Here is an 11,809-nt window from a genome sequence, read left to right on the forward strand (position 1 = left end):
TCTTTCGATGTTACTTCCTCACATGCTCCTAATATCTTGATGTACTAAACACAATACACGTCCAGGGTTTTCATTGGAACACATTCCAATGGGCTCATTCAACACAGTAAAGACCTTTCCCACGGCTGAGTGGAAATGTTCTCCACCCATCCTTTAGTTGATAGAAAAATTATACTGGCATGAAATGCTTTACAGCCACTGCCAATCCCTATCCTGCCTCTATTGCTTCTGTATCAAGTTAACACCAGTTCCCTTCAAAATAATTGAGGATAAAACTGGACAAATTTGTATAAACTTTGAGGGTGTGGTTGGAATATGGAGATAATTCTATTTTAACATTAGTACAGCCAAAGTTGTTTCTTTCATGGACTAGAGGAGTGGTTTCTTAACCTCAGCTACTTTAAGATGGATGGACTTCAACTCCCAAGATGCACCAATCAGAGTGTTGGGGAATTCTGGGAGGTGAAATCTGCCTTTCAAAGTTGCTCTGGTTGAGAAATAATTGATTTAAGATGAACGCTAGGAGGGTCTGCTTGATTTCTGGTCTTTGTAGGCTATTCTGAACTTTCTCAGCTGGAGTGGAATTGAAAATGTCTGGAATTGTAGCCATCTGAGGTTAATTTCCCCATATTTTAATTGATACTGCTCTATCCAGCCCCTATTCCCTCTTATTGTCTGTTCCTCCTCCACTCTCCAATAAACAGACAGTTATTATTGCCAGACAATGCTCCGCAGATGGCCATAAAAAGAATTTTCATGTTTAAAGCTTAATCTCCATGCCCTCTAGAGGAAAAACCCTGCATGTGTCTCATCTGCGACTGGAACACAAATACATCCCCCAGCTATACAAGCTAAGGAATCAATTTTTTTTAGCTCAATGGCAATATAGCACTTAGACTTATATACTACTTCACAGTGCTTTTACAGCCTTTTCTTAAGCGGTTTACATAGTCAGCATATTTCCCCCAACAATCTGGGTCCTCATTTTACTGACCTTGAAAGGATAGAAGATTGGGTCAACCTTGAACCTTGGTGAGATTCGAACTCCCAAACTGCTGGTAGCTGGCAGTCAGCAGAAGTAACCTGCAGTACTGCAGTATAAATGTGATGGTTCCATATGAATACTGCTTTAGTATACAATATCTCACATTATTTGACTTACCACCATTCATTTAGTGACTGAAGTTACAATGGCACAGTGACTTATGATTAGTTTTCACACTGAACAACTGTTGCTGCATCAGTTATCAAAATTGGGCTCTGGCATATATTTATGACTGTTGCACTAGCCTGGGGTCATGTGATCACAATTTGTAACCTTCCCAGCAGGCTTCTGTCAAGCAAAGCCAATGGGGGAAACCAGATTATTTAATGACTGCATGATTCACTTAATGACTGTGGTAAAAAAGTCATAAAATGGGGTAAAAGTCACTTAATAACTGCTTGCTGAGCAACTTAAATTTTGGGCTCAGTTATGGTTGTAAATCAAGGCCTACCTGAAATCATTATCTTTTTTATCTTAGTATAAGATATAAGGTGGCCATTGTAGCTAATCCTATCAACTAAATTTTAGGGAAATGGGTAATTACCCAATAACTTGATGGTTTGCTTTTATAATCTGCACACATACAAAACACACACAAACAGGTGAGCTATAGACTTAAGCCTCTCCTTTTCTTCCCTTTTGTGTCAGAAATTACTGTAGCTTCTAATTAGTCTGTATTTTCTAATTACAATAAACTCTTATCTATGTCCAATAATAAATTAATCTTTCCCAACAGAATCCTTTTCAGATTTATGGAGTGACAATTTGTGTGAGACTTTGGTCACAGTGATTGGGAAATATGGACGTTGATATCTAATATATTGGAACCACAAGAAAGAAAAAAGCTACCATGGATTATCTTCAAATAAAATCATATTCTAGGTTTCTCAACCAAATGTGGTGGACATATTGCAATTTATGAGTGGATTACAGGCCCTGTCATAAAATGGTTGCTGAGGGGGACTGTTCCTTCACAAATTAACTGCCATTAAAACCAGACAAGCAGTGCTGTGCAGTTGTTCAAATTCAACAGGAAAAAGAGAGCTTTGGTGCACCTAGTAGCATTTATGGAGCACCTGTTATCAATTCTTAAAGAAAAGCCAAAGCTATTTCCAGGATTGGGTGGCTGTCTTCTCCAGCATATGTGAGAGCCTTAAAAAAAGATGCCTTTGGTTTAATAAGTTGTTGAAAGAGCAGGCGCGCCTCTTGTCCTGCTTGCCCTCAAGTAGTTGGTATGTGGCGGGTGTCATCCAGACATATACAAAAAAAGTTGTTGAAAGGAGTTATGTATATTTGTTAAAGCTCTGCATTATTTTAATACAATTTTTCAAACTTTAAGACTTTAAGTTTCGTGGACTTCAGCTTCTAGAATTTCCCAGAAAATACGTTGAGGAATTCTAAAAGTTCACATATCTTAAAGTTGAAAAGTTTGAAAAATACTGCTTTAATACAACCTCTGAGCAGAATGCTATTTGTCACCCTTTACATTATCTTCCGCAAAGCACCCTTTATTACCTTGGTCCTAGAAAGAAAGCACCTTTTTGAACGATTCTGATTTCATTTGAATCATTTTAATTTTCTGAGACAATTTATGGGGCCTAGACATATTCCTTGCAATGAAGACAACATGGAAGGGCAGCATTTCCCTTTCCAGCATTCAGGGTAGGATCTATTATCCAAGTTGGGATCTATTATCCAAGCTAGAAGTAGCAGAGATATTGATAAACACCAAATGAGATGTCTTTTTTTTTAAATTACCCCCATGCCATGTTTAAGATCTTTTTTGTTGCATACAAAAGAAGAGGACTTCCTGTTGCATAATTCCCTGACCATTATATCAAAAACCAAACTAATATATGCAAACTTCTGTAAGTTCCTGAAAAGTGCTTATTTCAATTTAAGTATGCAGTTCCACTACATATAATTAACATAACTGGAAGCTTATTTGGGGAGATGTAATGGCTAGACTGGTTCCACCTGATGGTCTTAGGACTTGAATCTTCTGATGTCTGTCTTCACAAAATGGCTACTCATCATATAGGCAGCAAAGATCACAGACATTATTACATTCTAGAAACAATGAAATGCACTTATACCATAATGCACATCCTTACAATTAGAGGAAATCTTGTCAATTGGGTTTCTTGAACACGAGATGTTTGTGGCATTTTGGTAGCCTTCTTGCTTTAGTACCACAAAGCAAAGAAAGATCAAAACTTTAAAAATGTTTGTACTATTACCCTGCTGAATAGGTTATTTATTCATACTTTTATATAAAAACCTGAAATGCATTTTCCTCTAAGTTATTTAAGAGCCAATCAATACTCAATAGAGCTGACAGTGCAAATAAATTACTTTTAAAAATAAAATGGACATAATTAGCAATTAAGGCATCTGGCTAGGAAGTGGGAGATCATGACTTATTTCCTGCCTTTGGCAGAAAGCTACTTGGGTGACCTTAGTCACTTTCTCTCAAGGCAAACCACTTCTGAAAAATCTTGCCAATAAAACTGCAGAGACTTGTCTTGAGAATTGGACTTGACTGAAGAGAAGGAAAAACAAATACATTGGACCCAACTGAAGAGAAGGGAAAAATACATTGCATTAGAACACTGTTTTCAGCAGGACAGGATTATATAGAGAACTGAAGCTCTTGCATTATAATTAACAAAATCCTTGATCAACTGCATGCTTGAATGTACATATTTTGACTTAGCAGGAATAAACAATCCTAGCTGTGTGTTGGGAACTTAGCTACAAGAAGAAAAACAAATCCAGCAAGGATTCTCAAAGCAGTCTATCCTGAATATTACATATTTGCTGTTCACCTAACTTAATTTTCAACAACAGTTTCTTAAGGACCTGGACTAGTGCAGGAGAAACATTGAATAATATATCTGTGTAACCATAAAGTAAAGCTGTAGCATCATTTGTGGTCTGTGCCAACAGAAGTGCAAATGGAATTCTCAGTCCATCACAGTGCATATACTGTGGAGTGGTGCTATCAGATGTCTTTTAATCAAGGATACCTTAATGTAGATCAGATGACAAACCATTTTATCTATGCATCTGGTGGCTTTACTAGTATTGCAGTAGATTGGATGGATACAATGGTGGGTTTCAAATTTTTTTACTACAGATTATGTGGGTGTGGCTTGGTGGGCATGGCATGGCTTGGTGGGTGTGGCAGGGGAAGGATACTGTAAACTCTCCATTCCCACCCCACTGCAGGGGAAGGATACTGTAAAATCTCCATTCCCTCCCCAATCTAGTGGAAGGTTAATGCAAAATCCCCATTTTCTCCCAATCAGTTGGGACTTGGGAGGCAGAGAATAGATGGGGGCGGGACCAGTCAGAATTTTTACTACTAGTTCTCTGAACAACTCAAAATTTCCGCTACCGGTTCTCCAGAACCTGCTGAAACCCACCTCTGGATGGATACCCAAAGCCCTTCTGGCAAGCAGGTCATTAGTAAAGGGTTTCCCTTGTATGTACTTTGTCATGAACTGATAGGTAGGGCCATATTTTTGAACAGTTATCAGTGTTGGCATTGGTGAGATTGTGTAATGCTGTAGACATATTGATGCTGCAATAGGAAAGAAGTTCAAGTGAAGGCTCTGTGGCAAACCCCATAAATATAGGGCTGCTTGCTGGTATGGGAATGATGAGGTGGTTCCATTGTTCATAATCCAATGCTCTCTTGGCCTTTTCATAATTAAAGTATTTTTTTATTTATTGAATAATTTATTTTTTATATAAAACGAGAGGATGGGGATAGAGGGGAGAGGGGGGTGAGGAAATATGAATATCCAAATAGGATGATTGCCTAAAAGCTTTGCCAGAGCCATTCTCCTATATGAGGAGTATCAAACTCGATTTCATTGAGGGCCGCATCAGGGTTGTGTTTGACCTTAGGGGGGTTGCGGTGGCCGTGGCCAGGATGGACCTGGCCAGCTGGATGTCATTCATGTTGGGGGCACCTGTGATGGCCAAGTGCTAAGGCAGGACTGCCCTCAGACAGAATTTCCTCTCATGAGAATTAATGAGAATTTCCTCTCATTATAATCTTCCTTCCTTCCTTCTTTTTCCTTCCCACTTCATTCTTTCTTCTTCCTTCCCCTCTTTCCTTACTTTTCTTTCCTTGCTCTCTTCCCATCTTTTTCTTTCCTCTTTCCCATTCTCTTTTCCTGTTCCTTCTTGCATACTCAAGTGCAAAAGCGGAAACATTTCTCTTTTGTTTTGTTTTGTTTTTAGTTTGTTTGGCTAGTCCTCTGCCAGTGAAAACGGACCCAGGGAGGGCCACGTGTGGCCCTCCCAAACTCCGTTTTCACTGGCAGAGGCACCATGGGCCACACCTTTGCTGTTTCCAGGGCACCCCTCCGAGCCAGATCTAAGCACCCTGTGGGCCAGATTCGGCCCACGGGCCTTGCGTTTGTCCTATGCGAACGTAATTGTGAGAAGCCAGGGCACTGGACTGCTTGAAAGTTTTACCATAAAGGGCACAGGAGAATAAACATTCACCACAGGTGCATCTGTTTATGGACACAGAGGCTGTGTCTGTAGACACAGTGCTTTCCACAAATGCCATCAATGGCATTTGTTGGTATCACAACACTGTCTCTTTTGCAGGAGGAGGGGCTCCTGCCACCACAAAATTGATGCGCCCACTGCTCCAGGTAGATGTGGCAATATTTGGCTTGATTGGATGCCTGCTTGAAATGCTTTCTACAAAGCTCACAGTGATACACAAGGGAGTGGCTCTTGAAATCAGAATGGGGTTTAAGTGAAGCCTGAAGTAGGAGAGGGGAAGCAGAACAGAAAGCAACCCACCAGCCTGCCATTGAACAAGCTCCAGTGATCACCTGTGGGACAGAGAAAAACAGTGGCTTGTTTGTACAAATTACCAGCAACTTCTTTCATTTATCCAACTGTCATGACTGTGTAAATTTACAGGGGGCTTGCTTTTCAGTTTAATAACAAAAGATCTTTGCTTGCTCAAGGAATGCTGATGGCTTTTGGGTGGCTGGTGGCTACTAGTTATTAAACAAAAAAGGGAAACGATGCTGAAAGACTGAACAGCCACAAAAAGAATGAATGAGTCTGTATGTACAAGTGAGTGGAGGCGGACAGCAATGGGAAAATTTATAGGTAGGGCATTTTACAACTTTTTTTCCCTGCATCCTTTCAATTTCCCCTTTTTGTACTGAATACACTATACTTCATTGTCTAGCAGCTAAAGGATGTAGTCAGGCAGCCTTGAATGCAGCTGCAAAGGGGAAAGTTGAGTAGCTGCTTCCAAGAATGAGTAGGATGAGGGGAAAGACTCCAAGGGATTGGCATTTATTTGTGGGAGGGGGGCAGCTGATGTTTTAGAACTAGCTTGCTCGCCCACTCCTTGCTCAGTATATCCAAACACATTCTGTATACTCTCAAAAGTCACTAAAAAGCTCCTTGGTTTGAAACCTTTTTTTTTTTAAAAAAAAAACTGGATTTAAGTGGGAAGCATGGAGCAATATCCTTGATCCTTCCCAGCTGTGCAAAGCTCTGTCTGAAAGCAGTGGTTTAATTTTTAACTCATTCTAGAGGCTCGTCAAGGAAACAATAGTTCGCTTTGTGTTCCTTGTAATGTATACCCTTCATTTCCTGGCACTCCAATATCTATAGCTCAGGGAAAATTACAGTTTCAGCCCACCACATGCTTCTTACCCACTCTCACTCCCTCACCAGACACGGTTGGCAGCAAGGAAAGGGTGTTTCTCATTGTGTACCACCTCATGGCTGAACAGCTCCCAGGCCTGCTTGAAAGCCCTGGTGGCACCCTGGAATGGCTTCTCATCTACAAGAACTTGTTGAGCCTCGAATCCCTTCCCATCCCCGCCGCTGCCCTCTTCTGCAGATAGGACAAAAACACTGCCTCTGTGGCAGTGTTAGCCCTTTGAAGGTAGTCCGGATATGAAGCACTCCAAGCAGTACAGGTAGGCCTCAACTTATGACCACAATTGAGCCCAAAGTTTCTGTTGCTAAATGAGACATTTGTTAAGCTGGGTCCCACAGCTGTTAAGTGAATTACTGCAGTTGCTAAGTTAATAACACGGATGTTAAGTTTAAGATCTAGTTTCCCCACTGAACTTGCTGTTCAGAAGGTTGCATAAGGTGATCACATGACCCTGGGACACTGCAACTGTCATGAATCAGTTGCCAAGCTTCTAAATTTTGATCACATGACCACAGGGATGCTGCAATGGTCATAAGTATGAAAAACGGTCATAAGTCACCTTTTTCAGTGCAATTATAACCTTGAACAATAACTAAATGAAATTTTTTTTAAATTTATTTACACTTATATCCCGCCCTTCTCCGAAGACTCAGGGCGGCTTACAGTGTGTAAGGCAATAGTCTCATTCTATTTGTATATTTACAAAGTCAACTTATTGCCCCCCCCAACAATCTGGGTCCTCATTTTATCTACCTTATAAAGGATGGAAGGCTGAGTCAACCTTGGACCTGGTGGGACTAGAACCTGCAGTAATTGCAGGCTGCTGTGTTTTAATAACAGGCTTCTTACAGCCTGAGCCATACCACGGCCCTTATTGTTGTAGGTCTAGGACTATCTCTACCACCTCTATCTTTTATTGTAAAATTACAATTAACAAAATTAGCAAATTTGAAAATACATCTCCCTCTTGCCCTTAAAAGTCCAAGAAACTAAGGAAGGTCCCTTCTGAGATGTCTCCATTGTCCCATTCCTCTGAGGGCTCAGCTGCTTCTTATCTGACCATTGCCTAATCTGCCACTGTTCTTCCTTTCTTATTTCCATATACTTTAGAGGCAGACACTAGCTTGGCTCATGAATATGCTCCTTGTTTATCAATTAGTTGCACAATATTATTTGAATATGAAGTGTCATGTGATTCTCTCACTATCTGCCCATTTTTCACTGCCCTGTTCTTCTGAAGCATTAGACACATCATGAAGACACTTGGAGGTTTTCCATCTGAAATCATCTCCTTTTCATCACTACTATAGTGTTTGAAGAATACTGGCATCCAAGTCAATCTCAGGCATATAATATGGTGAATATCTAAGCCTACTTGTAGGTGAGAGAGAATGTCTTTCATAACAGATACTGTACTGCTACTTCTGTGAGCAGGGTTAGCTACAACAACAAGACACTTACCTAGTACGTTACAGCTCAAAGCTTTGAACAAATTTTGAGACACCTGTACAATATTTCTTGGCCATGACAATGTTTTTTCATTTTATTTGTACAACAACAATGGCTGAGAGGCAATGGCTTATATAAAACTATCGAGACTCTATGCTCTTGGTGAGATCTCAATTTGTAGATCAGAAACCCCATTCAGAGCAAGTGTTTTCCAATATACTTAGGATGACTCTTTTCCATTTCATACATTTCATCATTGACTATGTTCTGGTTCTCTAAGATGCTTTGACATCCTATATCAGTAGGTTCTAGACTTTACTTCAACAGTGGCTCCATGAGAAGTTAGAGGGAACTAGTTGGTAATACAAGCACATCACATTTTGGACAACTACAAAGAGACATTCCAAATGTAGATGCAATTAATACACATTAATAAAAAGTATTTTAGTACAAAGAGAAATAAGCAAGACTAATGAATTAATATAAACAAAGTAATATAGATGATTTTATTGCATGTTTGGCTTAGTGGTAAGGTACCAAGCTAGAAACAAAGAGATTGAGCACTAGTCCCACCTTAACCATGAAAGGTGGCTGGCTGGGGTCAGTCACTCTCTCTTAGTCCATGACATCAGGCTCAGACAACAAGCTGGTTGATCAATTCTGGTTGCAACCAAATGGATCAACACTCAGAATACTGCACCAAAACTAGGAAGAAAAAAATGTACATGTAGAAATAAAAGCACTACAAGCCCATAAATGCAAAACATATTCTCGTATAAACATCATATGCATATACTACATGCAGTTAATTGACTATTTCCGAAATAGATGTTTTGTACAGAAATTTTTTCATATTGTAAACAAGCTTTAAATTTCAATGAAATCTTGCCAATGAAACAATGGCAAGTTGTTGTGAATCAATGAATGAATGAATGTACACACATATATGCATATAAAAACACACAGATACACACAAGAGATTTACTGAAATATTCAGTAGCTGCAAAGAAATTACGTTGCCAATCCCATTTTTACACTATAGAATTATTCAAAAGAAAGTTACACAGATCTTGAATCAAGGAAAATATTTTTTGCTTTTCTTTATTCTGTGGCAATTTTGGTCTGGAAAAATCACTGATGCTGGCTTGCCTGGGAACATATTTGTACATCTCAGATACATTGGAATTCAACTACTACTATGCATGATTTGAGAAATGAATGCACTTTACTCAGGCTTGCACTACTTCCAATGGTGCTTTTTTTAATTCCCAAAAATGTCAGATAAAATGGCAGCCAATTACGGTAGTATGGCAGTTATCTAAAGAATCTAAACTTAATCAAAACTGATAAAGGCCTGAAAGTCATAATATGTACTATATTGTTTTACACTTACCTAAGTAAAGGTTCTAATTCAGCTATTGCTGAAGGAGATGAAATGCAAATATAGGCACAGCAATTCTTTCAAAACAAATAGTTTCTATGTCCTTCAAACCCCCATTCAAACCAATACAACCATAAATATATAATACTGGATATACCACTGTCTTTTATAATATTTATAAAAGTAGGGCTAAATCTTCATGAACTTCATGAAACATTAAAAAATTGGAACCCTGACAAATACATGAAACGATCCAGTAGTCTACATGACTTAGCATATTTTGTAATAGGCTTCAGAGGCCACACAAACACATGTGATTTATGACCTCTTCTGATAATCTCCTTCTGGCATGCAACTGGTTTTAACATAGCAGCATCCATAGCAGATTATGATGATGCCAAAATGATGACACATGAACTTGGCTGTTATCACATAATCACTGGCTTTTCAGATTTGCATCCCAACATCTGACAAAACTGTGCATGTTTCATTATATGTCCCCACTTATTGCTCCTACAGACATCCATTTTACAAAATATGCTATGTAGATTTTACTGCATATTGTACAGATAGTCCTCAATTTACAATCATTCATTTAGCAACTGTTCCAAATTAGGGTGCTTGACAACTGGCATGTATACACAATGGTTGCAGCTTTCCAGGGTCATGTGATTGCCATTTGCAACCTTTTCAAATCAGTTTCCAAGCAAAATCAATGCAGGGAACTGGATTTGCTTAATGACAGCATTGATTTATTTCACTGTTGGAAGAATGTCCATCTGGGTTCAGTTCCAAATGGGAAGAAAGACACTGGAAACATGGAGACTGCTTAGAAAGATGGTTTAATCATGGACGGGACCATATGGTTTGAGGTCCTGGGCAAAAAAAAAGCACATGGGTGAGAAAGGGAGAGGGATTTATACCTTCTCTTGGGCCCTGCCCTGGAGCTTCCTGTTCCTGTGTAAGGAATGTACTCTTGATTGGTTGTCAGACTCCCATTGGGCTATGCAGGGGTAACTTCGTAGGTTGTCTTGAGTCCCAGGGCTAGTTGAATCTTGCTGGGTGATGATGTAATGCAGGGGCTTTGGGCAATTCCTATTATGGCTTGCTTAATGGCTTTGTCCTGGTTTGGATCTTGAGTGAGGACTAATCCTATCATGTCCTGAGGGCCATGTCTTTTGTTTTGTAGATAAACTGCCCCAGCCTTTGTTGTGTAGATAGGTTGGCACCAAAATATCTGCTGGGGAGGCAGGGTGGGTGTGGGTGGGAACAGGGAGCTGAGGCTCTGACTTTATGTCTTTAGAAACATGCTTCTCCTTTAGGGACAATATAATATTCTGCCTTTTTAATATTTCCTAGAACATTTCACTTTTCTAGGAGAGGGGTGGCTGCTAACTTTCTACATCACAATTGCAATGATTCACTTAACAAACTAGTTTGGTGCCTTAACCACCAGATCAGATTGGCAAAATACATAATATAATTTTATAATATCACATAACAATCTTATTTATATTATGGTATAATTGTAATATAGTAAATTTATAAAATAATAGATATTATAATAGATATTATAAAGTTCAATTATGTGGGGGTTGCATTATTCGTTGTCGTAGGTTAGACATGCCTGCTTTAGGCAATGACCATAAAGAAGGATCACCCTGCATAATTTAAAGGAATTAAACCTACAGCAATTATAGTTTACCTTCGAAATATAATTCTTTTTTTTGCTTCTTTCTAATTCATCTTTCTACAGGTTTTTAAAATCAATGTCCCACATAATTATTGCGACCTAAGGAATGCAGTTGAAATGTTAGATAAAGGACGATGCCTTTCATATTACTTTTGGGAGGAGAGCCACCTGAGGTAAAAATAACAGAAGGAATCTGGTGGCCTTTCGCCAATATTCCTAAATTACTTGGTCAGCGAATTAAAAAGTGCAGTGCTCGTAGACAAAACATTCAGAGTAATCTCGGTTCTCCCTGCGGTAAATTAGCGCCACCACTTTCTTACTGAAGGGTGAGAAAGAGATTCATGATCCCACCCCCAAACTCCATTCAAGAGCTAGCAGACGCTGAGGTGGGGAAAACACAAGAGCTGCTTGGAAATCCCCTTTAAAGGACAGCTCCACCCAGGGCATCAGGTGCTGCAAGCACACAGCCCCCTTTTGCTGCCAGCGGCAGTTTTGGCGTCACTCATCTTTCAGCCTCCAGCTCCT

This window comes from Ahaetulla prasina, chromosome 4 (assembly GCF_028640845.1).
Source record: "Ahaetulla prasina isolate Xishuangbanna chromosome 4, ASM2864084v1, whole genome shotgun sequence".
Lineage (NCBI taxonomy): Eukaryota > Metazoa > Chordata > Lepidosauria > Squamata > Colubridae > Ahaetulla > Ahaetulla prasina.